Source organism: Adiantum capillus-veneris, chromosome 26 (genome assembly GCF_014529385.1).
Source record: "Adiantum capillus-veneris isolate H3 chromosome 26, ASM1452938v2, whole genome shotgun sequence".
NCBI lineage: Eukaryota > Viridiplantae > Streptophyta > Polypodiopsida > Polypodiales > Pteridaceae > Adiantum > Adiantum capillus-veneris.
Genome location: NC_140956.1, coordinates 75,729,363 through 75,750,861, shown reverse-complemented (window position 1 = coordinate 75,750,861; position 21,499 = coordinate 75,729,363).

The following is a 21,499-nucleotide window of genomic DNA, read 5'->3' as shown; positions in this document are numbered from 1 at the left end:
TCACGAAAACTGACCAAAACCAAGAAACAAGAGCAGACGGGGCATGCGATAGAATGCTAGGTAGTGGCACAACCGCCTAACCAAACCTTACAAGAACTTATAGGTGGGTTACCCTAGTATAGAAGATGGGTTTCTAACACTCAAAGCTCGAGAAAGAACGACTGGAAAAACCCTAGGTCAATAGAGCTTGCAAGAGGCAAACAGGAAAAAGTTGTCGAAACGACACAAAACTCCTCAGGAAGCTTAACAACATCGAGGGAAATGCAACCATGGAGTATCTCCAGGTTTGGACCACCAAAAGTGGGTCAAAACAACCGATTCAACGACAGACACACAAAGCGTCATTTTGGCATAACGGCTGAAATTGACGACCGAATGAAATGAAACTTCACAAGCAGCTTCAAATATACATGGATGACTTATGTTTGCAAGCAAAACCCAAAAGAAAGCTGATTCACTTACCGATGGTGAAAAAGACGCTTTCGGGCAACCAAAAGGAGAAAGATGGAGAACGGGGAGCCAAAGTCAAGTTCAACCAAATAGATGGCTTCACAACATATCCAATGAGCTGGAAATGCAACTCTCGAGAAGAAAAGTTGAAGAAATTCAACTCCAAGGCAAAAAGACGACTTCGGAGACTGAAATGCCTATAAGGGGGCTTTTTAGCTAAACTGATGACTTTTTAAGTTGAAAACTAGTTAGCGGGGCTTAGGGCACTAGCACAAAGCATTCTTTGCACAAAAAGACCAACATTTCAAGAAAAGACATCATACGCGTATGATGTCTCATAGCATGAATTTCACATCCATTTCAACATTTGAGTGCATAGCCTCATTCCACATGTTAATCACATCCTATGAACCAAGTATCATGAGAATTGGAGTTAGAAAACCCAAGGAAAACCAAAAAGACGCAAAGTAGGCCATAAAATTGATTTTTGGTCTTAATTTTGTCAAAATAACTCCAAACTCATTGAAACTTTGTAGGATTGTTGATTAACACATCTACAAGCTATCTGGAACCAAAAAGCACCATTTTGACACAAAAGACATCATACGCGTATGATGTCTATTTGCACTTATAGAGCCAAAACTGCTCATTTGTCATCATACATCCATTATATATATCTAATACATGCTACATATGAAATTTGGAGCCATTTGGTCAAGAGGATCACCCCATTAGCCCAATTGAGGGAAAATCCTTCACCTAAAGCCTATTTTTGGCCCAAATCCAACATACTCAAGTCCAAACCAAGATTTGAGTAGAAACAGTCCTTCACTAGCACATGGGGAGTCCACAGAACCAATCCCATGCAAAATTGATGAAAAAGACATCATACGCGTATGATGTCTCCAGAGCCATTTTTAGCCCAAAATCTATCCAAACTTCATAAATCCACTGAATAAGCCTATCTAAAGCCAAATCCAAGCTTATAGAGAAATTTGGTCCAAAAATACACTAAAAGACATCATACGCGTATGATGTCTCACTATGTGATTTTGGCACCTCAGGGCTTCAACCACCAAACAGAAGTGATCTACATGCCATTTGAAAGTGAACCACCAAGTTTTATCCAATTTGGATCATAAAATCCAAATCCCTTTCAAAATTTTGCCAAGAGTCGGAACTGGACTAAATTGGCCAAAACTTGACCAAATGGGATCCAAACTCAAATCCAAGCATATGATAATCATGTATACACTATCAGCTACAAGCACAACCAATATGAAGTCATTTTGACACAAAAGACATCATACGCGTATGATGTCTCCAGCATGATTTTGAGCCCATTTTGCATATTTTTTCACCTACCTTGCATCCTTAGGCCCTGAATAGCTCATGTTTCAATTTTCAAGTCATTTGAATAGTTAAAAGCTTCACTTCGGCTTTCAGTACTAAAAAGATGCTAACTTCTGAATTTGGAGTTACAGGATCCATGGATTCCGCCAAGTCATCAGCAACAAAGAGAAAAAGACGGACAATCAAAGATGCTATTGCAGAAGCGGAACCCTTTGGCATTCCAGCAGAAACCCTCAAGCCAACCAAAACTTGGGCGGAGGAAGCAGTATTGGAGAAAGAGGGAATAAAGATCTACCAGGGGACTTTCAGAGATACTCAAGGGCAAGCGGTGGATGTACCGATGATCCCACAGGAATTGGTAGATTATAGCAGGTCAGGAGACATCAGCAGGTACCTGGAAAGGGCAGACTTGCACAGTTTCTTCACCTCGAGACCATCAGGTGTGGATACAAGAAGAGTGTACGAGTTGGAAACATCCATTCAGAAGGATGGAAAAGCCATATTGACAGCCATGGATGGAGAGAAAGTAGAAGTACAGATCACTCCACAGCTCATTGTAGACGCATTGAAGCTGCACAACAAAGGGAGCTCGGTCAGGGAAAGAAGGGAGGCCATAGAGGTCTATGGGCCCAAGAAGCAGAATGCAACCTATGGAGATATGGCGGACCCAAGAGCGGCAACCCTTTGCCGACTGTACAACCAATTTCTTCATGTTTGCAGTAAAAGACCGCAAAAGTATACGACACCACCCCATGCCTTTGCGACCACCATCACATGGGCATTAAAGAGAAATATGCCAAAAGAGGTGAATTACGCTTAACACATCCACGAGCAAGTAATTGCCATGCACAACGAGAAGCCAAAATACATAGGAGGAGCGGAAATTCTGGCAAGAATAGCTTATGAAGCTATTGGAGCTAGAGATCAGTGGCCAAAGGCTCCCTCTCAGAATGAGTGGCTTAGAGAAGCCGACGAGGAGGAAGAACAGCCCGAAGTATCCAAGAGGGCATCCACAAGAGCACGCCAAAAACTAGAAGTAGTTTCAGAACCTGAAGAGGATGTGGACGAGCCGCTTAAGAAGAAAGTAAAGAAGAAGGTTGCTCCCAAGCAAACCAAAAGTCAGAAAGCGGCAAGAATGGAAAGACTAGTGGAGCAGTTTAGAGCGGAAAGAGCTCTAAAGGGTGACTTTGAAGAAAAGTGGGTGCTAGACCCCACTAAAGTCGGAACTAGCTTAGCCACGCCACATATTGATCAATACGATCAATATATTAAAGCTTATGAAGAGTCAGAGGCTATTCTGGAGCAGCAACCTGTCGAGCCATACACTGAAGAGGAGGTACAACAACTAAAAGCTGAGCTAAAAAAAGACGACAATGGGAAAAGGAAAGTAGATGAGTCTACTAAGCCCCAAGAGAAAGATGGGCAAGCCGACAAAGGGAAAGCCAAGGAAGCTGAGGACAGATATCCCTCTATTACTGATGTACCAAGCCCTAAGAAGACGGAAAAAATTGTGGAGGAGACCACAGTAGAGGTGGACACAGATGATTTGGAAAAGCCAGAGGCCGAGACCAAAGAAAAGAAGATAGATCCAGTTCAGCAAAAGAGAAATGATTATGAGGATCTGGTAGAGATAGGATACACCGAAGAAGAGGCCCTTGAGGCAGTTTATGGGATCACCCTACAAAAACAAGATGAACGGAGAGGAACGGATGAAAAAACAAAGAGTAAAAAAGAAAGTGAAGAGAAACTGGACGAACTGAAAGTACTAGAAGAGCCAAAGCCAGTGGAGGTGGTGGCAGAAAGAGCTTTAGAGTTGACAGATGATGATGAAAAACACATGCACATGGTGCATGAACTGCTCAGCAAGATAAAAGAAAGGTCCAAGGCAAAGGAAGTAGAGATTGAGACAGCCAAACAAAGGGAAGCGAAGTTGCAGAGAAAATTAGAGAATGCTATGACTGAATCTGAAAGTCATAAAGCATCACTCTATGATGCGGAAAACGAGAGAGACGGCTTGATACTCTAGCTAGCCGAGGCTTCAAGAGAAGTAACAAGTTCACAGGAAGCAAGGGAGCGGATAGAGGATGAGTTGGAGGCAGCCAAGGATGAGCTCATTGAGCTAAGGGAGAGAGTCGAGCTCCAAGAAAGAACAATCACTAGACTCAGGACTACCCCTAGAGCTAGCAGAGCAGGAACCGAACAAGAGGGAGTTATCATACCAGCTTTGGAAGACCAGGTCCGAAGCTTATAAAGAGAGCTGAGATTAGAGCAAGTGTAAAGGCTGCACATTGCGGAGGGATCATTGGCCGCAGAGGAGAGGCTCACATTAGAAAATCAAACACTACGGACAGAGAATGATGCCCTCCGCAAACAGCTCCAAGATCTACAAGAGCAACAAAGAAGAGAGACAGAGACACCACAAGAAGAATCAGGTGGAGCAGCCATAGAGCTACCAGAAACTGGAGAGGCAACCACAATTGAAGATCCAGCCCCAGTTCAAGAAGTGGCCTCAACTTCAGGAATCTCTGAAGAAGAAGAACAAAGGCTCCAGGACCAAATAGAAAAGTCAACAGAGGAAAGTGCCAAGGCAGAAATGGAATGGGAAAGGAGACTCCTCATCTCCATTAGACTTCAAGGTTTAGACACAAAAGTGCTCCATGAAGAGTGGATGCAACCCAGCCTGCCTTTCCCTCTGATGAAATTTGAAGTGATAAAGACGAAAAAGAGAATAGAGGAGGAGCAGTATGTCGCTCTTTACGAAGGCGACATCACAAAGGATGAACAATCAAAGAAGATTGTAGATTCTCAACCTAGATGGAGGAAAGGTTGGCTGAACAAATACCCAGCCTACCTCATCTACTTGGTAGAGGCACCAAAGGAGATTCGGGAGGATGCAACCTTCTGCCCGGTGCCAAGAGTCAGAAACTGGAAAGAGCATGGCAGGATTGCAGAAAAGAAGCCAAATTGGCTTAATTACCCCAGGATGCCAGGACCAAAGGCAGGAGAGAGAATAGGTAAAGCCTACATGGTGAAAACCCTAACGGGCACCATCAAGCTCTTTACTGGCTCTCCTGACCTTTCATGTCAGATGCTCAAGAAAATCTGCAGGACTCTCTTAGCTTGCATTGAAGTGTTCGCGCCAGATAAAGCCACGACCTCGAGTCTACTATCGACGGCCAAGAGAAAGATGGGCAAGCCGACAAAGGGAAAGCCAAGGAAGCTGAGGACAGATATCCCTCTATTACTGATGTACCAAGCCCTAAGAAGACGGAAAAAATTGTGGAGGAGACCACAGTAGAGGTGGACACAGATGATTTGGAAAAGCCAGAGGCCGAGACCAAAGAAAAGAAGATAGATCCAGTTCAGCAAAAGAGAAATGATTATGAGGATCTGGTAGAGATAGGATACACCGAAGAAGAGGCCCTTGAGGCAGTTTATGGGATCACCCTACAAAAACAAGATGAACGGAGAGGAACGGATGAAAAAACAAAGAGTAAAAAAGAAAGTGAAGAGAAACTGGACGAACTGAAAGTACTAGAAGAGCCAAAGCCAGTGGAGGTGGTGGCAGAAAGAGCTTTAGAGTTGACAGATGATGATGAAAAACACATGCACATGGTGCATGAACTGCTCAGCAAGATAAAAGAAAGGTCCAAGGCAAAGGAAGTAGAGATTGAGACAGCCAAACAAAGGGAAGCGAAGTTGCAGAGAAAATTAGAGAATGCTATGACTGAATCTGAAAGTCATAAAGCATCACTCTATGATGCGGAAAACGAGAGAGACGGCTTGATACTCTAGCTAGCCGAGGCTTCAAGAGAAGTAACAAGTTCACAGGAAGCAAGGGAGCGGATAGAGGATGAGTTGGAGGCAGCCAAGGATGAGCTCATTGAGCTAAGGGAGAGAGTCGAGCTCCAAGAAAGAACAATCACTAGACTCAGGACTACCCCTAGAGCTAGCAGAGCAGGAACCGAACAAGAGGGAGTTATCATACCAGCTTTGGAAGACCAGGTCCGAAGCTTACAAAGAGAGCTGAGATTAGAGCAAGTGTAAAGGCTGCACATTGCGGAGGGATCATTGGCCGCAGAGGAGAGGCTCACATTAGAAAATCAAACACTACGGACAGAGAATGATGCCCTCCGCAAACAGCTCCAAGATCTACAAGAGCAACAAAGAAGAGAGACAGAGACACCACAAGAAGAATCAGGTGGAGCAGCCATAGAGCTACCAGAAACTGGAGAGGCAACCACAATTGAAGATCCAGCCCCAGCTCAAGAGGTGGCCTCGACTTCAGGAATCTCTGAAGAAGAAGAACAAAGGCTCCATGACCAAATAGAAAAGTCAGCAGAGGAGAGTGCCAAGGCGGAAATGGAATGGGAGAGGAGACTCCTAATCTCCATTAGACTTCAGGGACTAGACACAAAAGTGCTCCATGAACAGTGGATGCAACCCAGCCTGCCTTTCCTTTTGATGAAATTTGAAGTGCTAAAGACGAAAAAGAGAATAGAGGAGGAGCAGTATGTCGCTCTTTACGAAGGCGACATCACAAAGGAGGAACAATCAAAGAAGATAGTAGATTCACAACCTAGATGGAGGAAAGGTTGGCTGAACAAATACCCAGCCTACCTCATCTACTTGGTGGAGGCACCAAAGGAGATTCGGGAGGATGCAACCTTCTGCCCGGTGCCAAGAGTCAGAAACTGGAAAGAGCATGGCAGGATTGCAGAAAAGAAGCCAAATTGGCTTAATTACCCCAGGATGCCAGGACCAAAGGCAGGAGAGAGAATAGGTAAAGCCTACATGGTGAAAACCCTAACGGGCACCATCAAGCTCTTTACTGGCTCTCCTGACCTTTCATGTCAGATGCTCAAGAAAATCTGCAGGACTCTCTTAGCTTGCATTGAAGTGTTCGCGCCAGATAAAGCCACGACCTCGAGTCTACTATCGACGGCCGACACAGTGACTGATATGATGTACGATCTTTCATTGCAGCCTTCTCCAAAAGTGTTACACCTCCTATACCAAAGGATTATGTTTTTGCCTAGCTTCCACATGCAAACATTCGAAGAATCTTTCTACACCGGCTTTTTCACCCACGAAAGCACAACATTCAGCCCAACCTTGACCATCGGCAACCTACGATACGAATCACATTTGCAGATGCTCAAGACGACAGGACTTTATTGACCAAGCATAAAAGTCATGTCAGGGACGACATGAACGCGGAGGGGGGGAGTGTTGAGCCAGCAGAGGATCACACCCACATTTTTGCTCACACTCATCATTTTGTAACCATTGATTGTAATAAATGTCTTTCCGACATTAATTTTGATTTGAGCCATTCATTAAGTAACGGGACTCAATTGAGTTTCCAGCTTGTAATCCCGAACTAATTTCACTTGCTGATGTAATTAGTTAGAGATGTTCTCACCTCCAAGGCTGAGGTATATAAGCCAAAGTTTTTGTCACCAAAGATTCAGATTATTAATCAAAGTGAGTTTTTGAGCGCCGGGACTGTGTCTGAGAGAGAGAGAGAGTCTTATCTACTTGCTACGCGAGCTATGAAGCCGCCATTGGAGAAGTGACACCGCCATTGTGTTACCAACGGCGAGAGCTACGCACAGATACCAACAGTGCGCGCTATCGGCTTCTATGTGTGGTAAGTTCCTACAAGCTTTGGTGTGAGTTTTCTTCCAACTCGTGTGTCGGAATTGAGCGTGCAGCATATCTATAGAACCACAACGAGTAGAGCTACACATTAGTACCATCGAGGTCAAGTTTCGATCACCTGTATTTTTCGGCCTGTCTTCATACGCGTTTACTGCACGGAGTGGTTATAGGTTGATGTTGCAGTTCAAGTCTTTAGGGTGTTGTTCTTACCTAGTGTATAGACTTCCCCTTGAGTTTGAGATCGATTCAATGATTCTAGATCCTGTTTCGTATAGCATTCGTTCGTAGTAAGGATTTCAGTCACTTGCGTATTTTCGAACTTAGATTTGATTTCCTTAGTAGTGATTGTCATTAGAAGGTCGAGTAGGTGATTTGACACCCACCTAGTTGTTTCCATGCGCCTGCGGGTCAAGCTCCGTCCTCGTCTGACAAATTCTGTTGTTGGTTGAGTTCTCGCTATTTAGCTTCCGCTAGCGGCGTAACCGCCTTAACAATGCACTTAAAGGAAAGGTTACACAAGAGAGGATGAGCAGTGGAAAGAAGCAATGGATTGGGAGTTGATAGTTCTTCACTATGTCAATGTTACTCAAGTCACTCCCAATGAAATCAATGCACAATGGCATCAGCAATCCCTGCCATATCCCTTGATAAAGGTAGAGCTGCTCCAGGTCAAGGAAAGACTTTATAAAGACATGCAAGTAGAAGGCGCACATGAAGACTACCCTAAGTGGAGGAAGAGCTGACTGAACTAGAATCCAAGATACCTGATTCTGTTCACAAGAGCACCTGCAACACTTCAAAAGGATCCAGCTTTTTGTCTTGTACCAAGAGTAAGTACATGGCAAACACATGAGGCAATAACAAAGAAGCGGCCAACATGGCTGAATTACCCAAGATTTCTAGCTCCAAAAAAGGGATCGCGGATAGAAGAATACATGGTGAAAACCCTAACGGGCACCATGTCATTCTTCAAAAGTCTACCTGATCTATCATGTGCTATGCTTTATAAAATTTTCCGAATGCTGCTCACCTGCATTGAAGTCTCTCATGAGCCAGAGAAAGCAGGAGCCTCGTGGATGTCATTCCTCAAGGGCAATAAGGGGTTATGCTACGATCTCAGTAGCCAACCTTTCGAAGAAGTCCTTTATGGCTTCTACTCCCACTGCATGTTCTTACCTTCTCATAATATGTTGGCATTTAGGGAAGCATTCTACACAGGGTTCTTCACTTGGCGAAAGAAGATTTTTGGGCCAATGATCAGCAACCTGACTTCAAGATTTGTAGGGTACTCCACAGTCGAGCTTAAAAACAGAGTCACTATGCAATTTTTGCAGGTCCCAAACAAAGAGAGAAAGATCAGATACGAAAAGTCTCTACATGCACTTAAAGGCCACCTCGCCAACCGTCAACTTGAGGACTATTTCCGCCCATAAAGCTATGTCAAGGGACAACACAAGCGAGGAGGGGGGAATGTTAGCAGCAAGCTAACTCTGATACCATTTTTTGGGGTCTCGTTGTAAAAACACTTATTATTTTGATAAATCGAAAATATTGTAACTCTTATTTTACGGATAAACCTTGTAATTGATGAGCCGGGGCTACAACCTTCCAAATTGTATCAACCTGTCTTTAGCCATCTTTAGTTAGACCTCCTAGTTTATTAGTTTTGACCATCAAAAACCTTGGCTAAGGTATAAAAGCCAATTCTTGTAAGTTATTTTCAAGTTTTTTTTATAATGAAATACACAGCGTGAGCTAAGCGCTCACTTCTCTCCTTCTCGCACTTCCTACTCCCTCCCCGTTTGTCACATTGCAGTCACATTTGTTGCATTGCAACCGTAGGTAAGAGCTCTACGCATTGACGTAAGCATTTCACGGTATTTCGTAGTTTTTGGCATCGTCGACCCATGGCTTAATTTCATCATAAGTAGAAATTTACATTTCAAAATAAAAAACTAAGCATAGGCAAGGTATTGAAGCATCATTGTTAAGCATTTAGATGTATTCTGGGTCAAAAACGACTAAGTCAAAACTCCACTGCTGTAAATAATCACGATTTTTGCACTTGACCTAAAGTGGGATTTGAGACCATAAGCATGTGTGCTTAGGTCTTATAAACTTGTCCTAGAAGTTTGGTTACGTTTGGATGTCATTTGATGTTGTAACAGATGTGATTTGTTTGCCGATGGAGCGATTGGCTTTTGGTGATTTTAGTCACTTGAGTGTAGCTTTAGATGCAAGTTGTTTGTTGTTTTCGGAGAGATTGACAACCTCTTGTAGCCTCTATGCACTAGTCGGGTCCGCTTCGTGCCATGGATTGACAATTTAATTGTGGTTCTCGCTAAATCTGCAATAAGATAGGAGTGAGGTTAGATACCCATTGCACAGACATTGTTGATGAGAGCTTTGGAACCCTAGCATTTTGGTGATTGACTCTACTTCTATAGGGCATGACGTTGATGCAGCCATGTTCGGCAACATCTTGTGGGCAGTTGAACTTGGGTGCATGGGAAGCTAGCGCACTAGGTGAGGCCAATAACCACACAAGCAAGCGTGGGAGCTACAAAGGTGGGCAGATGGGAACACCGTGGAAGGTTTTTTGCACGACACGATAGACAGTGTACATACATTCTTTCTCTACCTCTCCTCATGCCATTCAGATCCCTCATCTATGCATGCTAGCGTTTGAGCAAAATCATTTTCCGAATCATTCTGGTATTCATGTTGAATGCTAGCAATGGTGTGCAAGTTTATCGATGGTCCAAACAAGTGTGTGCATCTAACAGTTAATGGCCTAGGAACTTGTGTGTAGCGGAAAATAATATGAACATAGTGAGCATTTCATTAGAATAGGTTCCTAATGAGCATAACAAGAGTGCTTGGGTGGAGACAGCAACAAAAAGAATAACATCTAGTTAGATAGCATGAAGAATATTTCAAAAGAAAGAGAAATTAAGCTGCTGACAGCAGTTGAGGACCGGATTTACATGGAGCCGGTCCCCCCTCCAAAAGGCTTTGTATTATAGGTTTCTCCCATCAAGAGAGACATTTGAAACTACAATTCTTTGTGTTCCTTCAATACTAGCTAGTGCAATGAAGATGGAAGCTTCAAGCACTAACCAAAACATTTATAAAACACAACATCAATTCCCTCAAGGTCTCATACCCAAGACCTCACACACCTTCGAAGATGGTGAGAGCTAGCGGGGTATGAGAGTAGATTGAGAGGAAGAAGGAGTAGTCTTGTGAGAAAGATGTAAATATCCTCACATAATCATTCATATTAGCATACCATAGCTTAGTAATTAGCATGGTAGAGGAGATGAGCATGCATTGAAGCTTGGCTCTTGGTTGGTTTGCATCACAAAGCCAAGAGTTGTTGGTGTAGGCATCCCTTCTCACAAGCTTGGAGTAGGTAATAAGATTTCCATTAAAGCTTGAGAAGGACAGAGAGAGTCTTCCTACCCCACACATGAGATTGTGTGAGCGTCTGTGGATAATGACTTGACAAATTCATCCCCTCTCTCTCTTGGTCGACCCCTCTTCCATTTTACTCATGTAGGCACTCCATTGGCCCATGCCAGGCTTAGCCAATGAAAATTGAGAGGCACAAGTGATAGCCTTCTGGCATGTGTCCCCCTTTCCCCTTTTGTGAGAGCTTTATGTAATTAATTAATGCAACTAAACTCTCATTGGACCCCCTTGTCTCCTAGCCAATAGGAATCAGGCAAGCCATTGGGCTACCGAATGCTCATTGGACCCCTTGGGAGACTGTCCAATAGTCTTCTAGAGAGCTTAATTCTTATTGGTTCTTTTATTAGATGTTTTTAAATTAATTAAACTAGATTTACTCTAGCCTAATTCTCATTGGTCCACCTCCATGGCCATCCAATAGGATTTGAGTGCACCTTGTGGGCATCTGGGCTAGGAAGCTGACATGTGTCCCTCATTCCCTTTGTGTAAAGTAAGCTTGTGAGTGTGTGTGTGTGTGTGTGTGTGTGTGTGTGTGTGTGTGTGTGTGTGTGTGTGTGTGTGTGTGTGTGTGTGTGTGTGTGTGTGTGTGTGTTTATCTCTCATCCACTACTTGCAAGGCTCGACCCCTCCTCTGTAGGATTCATGAAGACTTTTGGTACACACACAAAGCATCCAATTTTTACTAATCTTTGACCATTGGACACAATCTTTGAATTTTGGAACCTTAGCATTTTGGAAGTCTTAACGGGCTGAACCATAGGGTCTTTCAAGCCCATTGTTGCACATTGCTCTTTGCAGATGGCCCCCCCTTTGGATCCCTATTTTCCCTCCTTTGGATCCCTAATGTGGCCGGTGTTCCAACTTAGCCAATATTCTAGCTTTTTCTCCCCTAGCACTTCCCCATATTAAATGATCAGTTTAACATGAAAAATCATTTAGGAGAATTAGATATTATTTAATATGACATTACCTCTCTCTTGAAATCATAGTCATCTTCAACTATGGGGTAGAGAAGATAAATTCTATTCATTAGTCCTTTTTCTAGCGGGTAGAGGATCCCTATCTTACCCTACGACATCGTTCCAGAATGTATAACTAGTCCATTTGGCGCTTGAGAGCCTAAGCTGCCGCAAGCATGTCTGCACATTAGCTCCTATCAATCTTCCATAGTAGAGGGACAAGCTCTACTTGGTGTTTGCGAGACGTCGTCTCTGCAAACTTGATCTAAGCATGCATACTACTTCACATTTGTGCACAATAAAGAAAAAGAGATTCTTATAAGACAAAAACTTTGTTCATTTTAAACATTTGTACGTTTGCTTACTCTAGGGAAACATTGTAAGCATTGACAAGGTTTAGGTTATCCTTTAATTGTATGCCTTGCATCCATCTAGCATCTTCAAAAGGATAATTCTTAAACTTAATAAGATATCATCGGATACTCTTACCGCCTATTAATATTAACCTTGTCTTCATGTCAGAGAATGGACTTGGGCTGCAGAACCTCTTCTTGGTCCTCGATCTCCGGTGGGTCTTCAATAGTTGGTTCTTGAGGTGGCTCTCCTTTGTAAGGCTTTAGTAGTCTCACATGAAAAGAATTGTGTATGAGCCGATGGCTAGGCAACTTGAGTTGGTAGGCCATCTCATTGATTGGTCTAAGAATTTGAAAAGGACCATAGTAGCTTTTTGCTAACTTAGCATAGTACTTTTGGTGTCCCGTAGGATTCTTGCCCGTCGTGTGCCTTAATCGAGCTACTAAATAGAGAAAAATAGTAAACTGATTTCAAATGCTGTGAGATATTTATCAGTGGTTAATTAAGTGTTAAGAAACCCGTGATAATTAGGAGAAGCTAAGATAATTAATCAAGCTAATTACTTTCAAAGAAATACTTTGTTTTTGGACAATTTAAATAGGGGAAATTAGCAAATAGGTTCAAATTGAATTGAGTTATTTATTAAAGGTTAATTAGATGTTAAGAAACCCGTGATAATTATGCTAATCTCAGATAATTAGTTTAACTAATTATCTTAGTGGAATTATGTTGTTTTTAGGGATAAATTAAAGGGGGAAGTTAGTAAATCATGTGCTATAATTACATGCTATTTATCAAAGCTAGATTACATGATGAAGAGGCTGTGATAATTATTCTAAGGTTAGAAAAGTAGTATAGATATTTATCTAAGTTAAAATCTACTATTTTTAGTTAAAAATTAAAGAGTAAAATTAGTAAATTATGCTAAATGATTGCATGCTATTTATTAGAGCTAGATTACATGATGAAGAGGCCATGATAATTATGCCAAGGTTAGAAAAGTAGTATAGATATTTATCTAAGTCAAATTATACTATTTCTAGCTAAAAACTAAAGAGAGAAATTAGTAAATCATGCTATATGATTACATGCTATTTATCATAGCTATATTATAGGGTAAAGAGGACGTGATAATTATACCAAGGTTAGAAAAGTAGTATAGATATTTATCTAAGTCAAATTGTACTATTTCTAGCTAAAAACTAAAGAGGGAAATTAGTAAAACATTCTATATGATTACATGCTATTTATCAGAGCTATATTATAGGGTGAAGAGGTCGTGATAATTATGCCAAGGTTAGAAAAGTAGTATAGATATTTATCTAAGTCAAATTATTCTAATTTTAGCTGAAAATTGAAGATGTAAATTATATAATTAAGTTTTAAAATATTAATATAATTACCAGAGGTCAAAAATATCCTTATCTACTGGTGGTAATTATACCATAGTTAATTGGTGAGGTTAAAAAATTATAATTGACCAAAAGTCCTATTTTTAGCGAATGATTAATTAACATAAATAGACTTTGTGGTCAAAAGTTTTCAGGAAAATTATAGTAAGTGTAAAACTATGATATCAAGTTGAGGAAATGAAATCTTTAAGAGAAATTAAATACAATAAATATTATGCCCAAAATAAGTAGATTATTAGCTTAAAAGTCGATGGGAAAATTAGGGAAACAGATATAGAAAATTATAATAAAATTAGGAGAGCTTAGAAAACCCTTAGGGAAGAGGTGGAAAAAGTTATCATACCTATATAGACAAATAAGAAATTACTAGCTCAAGAATTTACCAATTAAGACTATAAATTTAACCTTGGGTGGGTTACGGTTGAATACAAAGGTTAAGTCTAGATTTTGAACTATTTACCTAATGATTAGACGTCCTTTTTATAAGGATAAGAAGTTATGATACCAAAAAGGACCTGAGCAAATCCTACCTCTGATGATGAGGATGTAGCTTCAAAACGAACTAGAGCGTCGCACGACGACGAAGCCGGGCCTAGTAGAAGGTCTACGGAAGAGAGTCTTCACGCGCCAGCGCAACAACAGATGGCCAATCAATCCCAGGTGGGTTTCCCATTATTCAATTAAGTCTTTAATTAGTTTAAGTTCTTTTATAAGTTAGCATTTCATACGTAAGAAAGATAAACTGGCTGAAAACGAAAGGTAACTTCCAACGTGCATTTGTTTATAATGTAGGAAAAATTTGTTTGCGTTAAAACTAGTTGAAATAGGAAAGAAATGTTTGACCATCCTTAAGACAGCTTGTCTCAAGACACCTCCGACTCCTTAGTATAAATTGATTATAATGATTGGCTTTCTAGCCACGGATAAGTCGGTTACCCCCATGAACGTTGAGTTTCTACTCTGTGTCATGTCTTGATGTTTCTACATAAGTTAGGATACCGTTTTTTATCCTAGGGGAGCCGCCCGGTTGTATGGGCAACTGGTTTGGTGTATGGGCACCCGGAACCTTGGGTGGGGGTTTATCCACTCCGGATTTAAATAAGGAATGGGTGCCGTTTTTCACCCTTAGGTGGTTTTGAGACAAGAAGAGTACTGGTCATGGTTATTATGGACAATGTTTTGATTGACAGTACCCTGTCTTAAGTTTAAAGATGTCCGTTTTCTAAAAGAATGCTTTCAATGTTGTCTTCAAGGAATTACTGTGATGGATCCCTATTGTGGCCGGTCAGCCAGCTTAACCAATATTCTAGCTTTTTCTCCCTGGCACTTCTCCATATTAAATGATCAGTTTAACATGAGAAAATCATTTAGGAGAATTATATATTAGTTATTATGACAGTGCAAGTTGAATGCTAGCGGTTCCTACAAGTTGATGGCTGCTAGCAATGGCATGCAAGTTGGATGCAAGGGGTGGCCTTGCATAGTGGAAATAAACAAAGAAATCAAGGAGTGGGATAAAATGCATGGAAGCAAGAGAAGCCACTTATATATGCAAGCGGAAATTGTATTTGTACATGTGACAGTTGGTGCCATGGGGCACAAATGTCGCATGTACAGATCAATTTATATGAAACCAAGAGTGCAAATGAATTCACTTGAACTTCTTGAGATTGATTGGCGTGTTGGTCCTACATGACGCAAAAGGAGGCTCTCTTTGCTTTTCAATCTACCCTCACTACAAGAGCTTGCTTAAATTTCGATGTCAAATTACCGGTGTCAATGGGCATCGGTATATGTGTAGGTAAATATGGAGGGAGATCAAATTTTTGAAAATTTTAATTTTTAAATTTTTGGCGCTCATACCGACGCTCATATCGGTGCTTATATCGATGACTGTACTGACGCACATACCAGTGCTCATACCGACGCGTATACCGGCACCTGTATCGGCAGAACGTGCAAAAAATAGAACCGCATATCTTTTCTGCACATTTCCCTCCTTTCTTCTCTTCTTCTCTTGCCCTCCTCCTCCTCACTTGCTACAGACGTGGTGCCTCACGACTTGCCGGAGGTGAGATTCTCACTCGCGGACTACTCCCCGGTGAGATTCTTGTTTAGATTTGTGCACGTTAGTGTATGTGTGTGTAACATAGCGTGTGTGTGTGTGTACGTTTTTGCAGGTTTGAGGACATTTTTCCAAGTCTTTCTTGCCCAAATAGGCCGCATGTGAGTGCTCTAACATTCTTTTTGTTGCATACACACACACATTAATATAAACATGCACGCAAGTAAATAAAAATGCACACTAAACAATATAAACATACTATATACAACACAAACACATATTTTTTAATTTTAAAAAAATAAAATGTTTTATTATAGTAATATTAATTAAAAATCATCATTAACTAAAAAAGATAAGTACATTTTATCATTAAAAGAAAGATTTATTTTGATTTATGTGATTTTTTAATTAGTTTTGTTGTTTTTGTGTAAATAAATTTAGAAATTTAAAAAAAAATGTTGTTATTTTTGTGATTGTAACTTATCGTAGGTTATTTGCTTAATTAGGTTTAGTCATTTAACACTAACTAGTTTCGGTAATGAGTGGTTTTATCGCTCAAGACTGACCTGCAGTTAGATCGATGAAGGTTAGGTATTGAATTAGAGCGTGTAGTTGCTTACATATAAATTGTTTATCCGAGCCCGCTTAGTCTTACATGCGGCTCGGCTAGATTCATTATTTAGTCACTTGGCGACTAGGGCTAGTCCTGTAGGTTTAATCGGTATTCAAACGGTTCAGTAGGGCTTGTTGCTTATAGGTAACCGATTAGGTATTTAGTCGCTTACTGCTCAGGAAGGACTAATCCGTATTTAGGCTGTTGAAGGCAACACACTTAGGCTAGCCGCTTAGTTTTAGCTACAAAAGAACTTCGACAAACGAAGTAAACTAATGCAATTGGACTTCAATAGCACACATACACTACAAAAACGTAAAAAGATTTCAAAAACAGACTTGTGTAATGGCTAGAGAATGTGAGGTTGTTAGAGCTAGCGGCAAATAGTAAAAAAACTGCAAACGGACTTCGCAAACTCAAAAGTCTTCAGAAATGACTTGTGTAATTAAAAATCACAAACGGACTTCGACAAACGAAGTAAAATAACACAATCAAACTTCAATAGTGCACACAAACTTCAAAAACCCTAATATATAGTCATTGACCAATAAAGACGAGATTATTACCCTGTGGTCCTGATCTCCGTTCACCTCTCGATTGAGGTGTGTGGAGATCGGGCATGGCTAGAGAATGTGAGGTTGTGAGAGCTAGCAGCAAATAGTAGAAGAACCGCAAACGGACTTTGAAAACGCATAAGTCTTCAAGAATGACTTGTGTACTTCAAAAACGCAAACGGACTTCGACAAACAAAGTAAAATAACGCAATCGGACTTCAATAACGCACACAGACTTCAAAGACCCTAATATATAGTCGTTGACCAATATAGACGAGATTATTACCCTGTGGTCCTGATCTCCGTGCACCTCTAGACCAAGGTGTGATTAGATCGGGCATGGCTAGATAATGTGAGGTTGTTAGAGCTAGCGGCAAATAGTAGAACAATCGCAAACAGACTTCAGAAATGCAAAAGTCTGCGACAATTTACTTGTGTACTTCAATAACACAAACGGACTTCGACAAACAAAGTAAAATAATGCAATCAAACTTTAACAGCGCACATAGGCTTCAAAAAACCCTAATATATAGTCATTGACCAATAAAGATGAGATAATTACCCTGTTGTCATGATCTTCATGCACCTCTAGATCGAGGTGTGCGAAGATCGGGCATGGCTAGAGAATGTCAGGTTGTTAGAGCTAGCGGCGGCAAATAGTAGAAAACCGCAAACGGACTTTGAAAACGCAAAACTCTGTGACAATTGACTTGTGTACTTCAAAATCGCAAACGGACTTTGACAAACAAAGTAAAATAACGCAATCGAACTTGAACAGCGCACACAAACTTTAAAAACCCTAATAAAGACAAGATTATTACCCTATGATCCTGATCTCCGTCTCATCTCCGTGCACCTCTAGATTGAGTTGTGCGGAGATTGGGCATGGCTAGAGAATGTGAGGTTGTTAGAGCTAGCGGCAAATAGTAGAAAAAAAGCAAGCAAACTTCAAAAATGACTTGTGTACTTCAAAAACGCAAATAGACTGTGATAAACGAAGTAAAATAACGCAATCAAACTTCAATAGCACACATAGACTTCAAAAACCCTAATATATAGTCATTGACCAATAAAGATGAGATTATTATCCGTTGGTCCTAATCTCCGTGCACCTCTAGACCAAGGTGTGCGGGGACCGAGCATGGCTAGAGAATGTGAGGTTGTTAGAGCTAGCGGCAAATAGTAGAAAAAACGCAAACTGGCTTTAAAAATGACTTGTGTACTTCAAAAACGCAAACGGACTTTGATAAAAAAAAGTAAAATAAAGCAGTTGGACTTCAATAGCACACACAAAATTCAAAAAACCTAATATATAGTCATTGACCAATAAAGAAGAGATCATTATCCTGTGGTCCTAATCTCCGTGCACCTCTAGACCGAGGTGTGCAGGGGTTGGGCATGGCTAGAGAATGTGAGGTTGTCATGTATTGTCATGTAGCTAGTAGTGTGTACTTATAACAAGAGTGATTTGATTATTTGTTGCATCATTGGTAGATAAAGTATGGACGATAGGACGGCGTGTCCTTGTGCGCATTGCAAGCATCAGATCTTTCAAAAACAAAAAATATGCGACCAGCACATACGCAATAATGGTCTCTTTCCCATAGAGCAACTACAAGACCTACGTTATCGATCTCATTGTCCGGAGGTAGTAGATCAATCTCCGTAAGTAGATATTGCTCCATCTTCGTCCTAGAGAAGACGATTTTCAAATGAACAACCCCCCATCGACTGAGTCCACCCAACCAATACCTGATTCCACATTTCAAGAAGTAGAGATGGAGCAGATGTTATACACATTCCTTGACATGGATCCCATCATTGAAAACATAGAAGACAACAACATTCAAGGCAATACTACGAACCAACCTCAGTCATCTTTTCCATATCGACGGCATGATAGCAATGATAAAGAGGGCAAGATAATGCAAACTCTTGCACGTATGCCGCTTTACAATGGTGAAAAAATCTCAGTTCTCCGTACCGCTTAGGCAATTCTTAATTTACAGTCTGTCTATGGGTGGTCTGATGCCTCGGTCACAAAGCTTTTCACGTAAATACATTGTATCCTAAGCATGTTAAAGTGCAAATTACAGTTCAATAATGTGATCAAGGGGTTGAATTGTTCATGTAACGAAGACAGATTGTTCAACGAGCAAATCTTGCCGGAAGGCAATCACATGCCCCCTACCCGTCCAGCCTCGCTAAAAGGCTTCTTACTAACTTGGGCTTGGATTATCACAAAATACATGGATGCCGTAATGATTGTATATTTTTTTGCAATGGGTATGCAAATTTGGAACAGTGTCCCGATTGTGGATCAAACAGGTATAGAGAGGGCACACAAGAAAAATTTATCCGTGCAAAGTTCCTTCAACACTTTCCTATCATTCCAAGAATAAATAGCATGTTCAGGTGCAAGTCTATAGCCGCTTTGATGACATGGAACTCAAATACTAGATTAACAAATGATGTGATGTGGGTACCTACTGACTCTCGTGCATGGAAGCACATAGAGAAAAGTTGGCCTACATTTAAGGATGAGACTCGATGTTTCCACTTTGGTATGGAAATGGACGTTATAAACCTATTTGGATTACGGTGTTCTTCATGGAGCACGTGGCCTATTTTCTTAGTTAATTATAATCTTCTACCATGGCTAGCTATCAAGAAGGGCCATCTGTTGTTGTCACTGATTGTCCCAAGAAAGTACAAAGAAAAGAACATGGACATCTATCTGGCACCACTTAAAGAAGAGCTCCAAATCTTGTGGATAGGGATCGATGTGGTTGATATGTCCCAACCAATCGAACGATGAAATGTACATATGCAAGGCATTCTCATGTGGACCATGCATGATTGGCCAGGCTTCGGTGAGTGTTCATGTAAGTGACTTTGAAACCCTCACATACATGTTATTCCTGGTTATGCCAATGCTTTCATATTTTAATTTTATGATTTTTCAGGCTTGAGTGTCTTGGACAATCATGCATGTCCGAAATGTGGTCCTCGACTTGGCTTCCGCCGCTCTGATCATTTAAGTAAGACAGTTTACGAGGAGCATGGTAACACCCATATTAGTGAATTTGAAAATTTCTCAATTCCCACTTTTAAAATGAGCTTAAGATTTGAACACATGGCCAAATCTTAGGCAAAATTTTAAGAGCGTGGCTTGAAAGAGCTTTTCAAGTACTACCTAATGGAAGGACTTGGCCTTAAAAAATAGTTTGAGGTTTGTATATATGGCCAAATCTTCTAGACATTGGTGATTCTCAAATTGGCACTAAAGTCTCAAACTATTCAATATGGTGTTTGGTAGATTTTTGTGTGAAGGACATGAGCTACATGGACCAAATATATATGCAGACATGACATGCATCCACTAAAAGCGAGCGATTGGAAAAACATGTGGTTGGAGAGGAGAGATTTCATGCCACCTGGAATGAAAAGACTTCCTATTTTCTATGAACTCCCAAACTAGAGTGACCTGTTGATTAATCATCTACTCGACCCAATGCACATCTTCAAGAATGTGGGGGAGATCATATGGAAAAACATCACTGAAAAAAGGGAGAGCAAGGCCCAAAGAGATGACCTACAGGGTATGGGTCGAATGCCAGAGATGTGGCCTCAACTTAAACCCAATGGAAACTTTTCTATACCAAAAGGTCCATGGATTTTGAGTCGCGCAGAAGAGCAATAATTGAAGAAGACTATATCTTCATGCAAGACTCCCACTAGGTGCATGTGATGTTTCAAAACGGCTTTTACAAGAGATGACAATCTTAGTGGTCTTAAGTCCCACGATTGGCACAATTTTTTACAGTTTATCTTACCAATTCCATAAAGGATTGTTTGACACATGAAATTAGAAGAACAATATATAAAATCAGTGAGTTGGTACGCTAGATTATTTCAAAAGAGATAAGAAAAGACAACATCGATGCAGCACGCTTAAATGCTATTGAAGCAGTGTGTATAGTGAAGACGTATGTTCCAACAAACATTCTTACCATCCAAATGCATCTACTTGCGCATGTGACGTCGATGAAGTTGCAATTTCTGGGGTAGTTCATAGCAGGTGGATGTTCTTCTTGGAGAGATTCATGAAGACTTTAAAGGGATTCCTTCGTCAAAGGGCTCGCCCTGAGCGTAGCATGGCAAAAGGATGGCTTGTACAAGAGTCTCTTGTCCTCATCAGTGAATTTTTGGGCTCAATTGATACAGAGATACCCCAAATGTGGACTACTGAGGTCAACGTCAAAGTGACAGGGGACGAGCCGCAAGGACAAGGCATCAGTAGGAAGATGGATATAACAATGCGAGAAAGGTTACAATATTTTGCCTTCTCAACTCAGACATCATGTAAAAGTGGTTAGAGAGGTATGAAGGGAAAAAGCAATAACGCTTGACAGCTCACTTGCAATTCAAGCGCAACTGTGCCACTAGAAACCTTCCTTTTCTACATCATCTTCAGAAATTTCATGACTTTCCAATTGGGCGTTGGTTAGATGCGACAATCTCAGAGGCAAAGAGGAATGGAATGTTAATTACTAAAGAGGAAGAGGAGATTTCAAGGGGTTGTGATTGGCATGTAAATT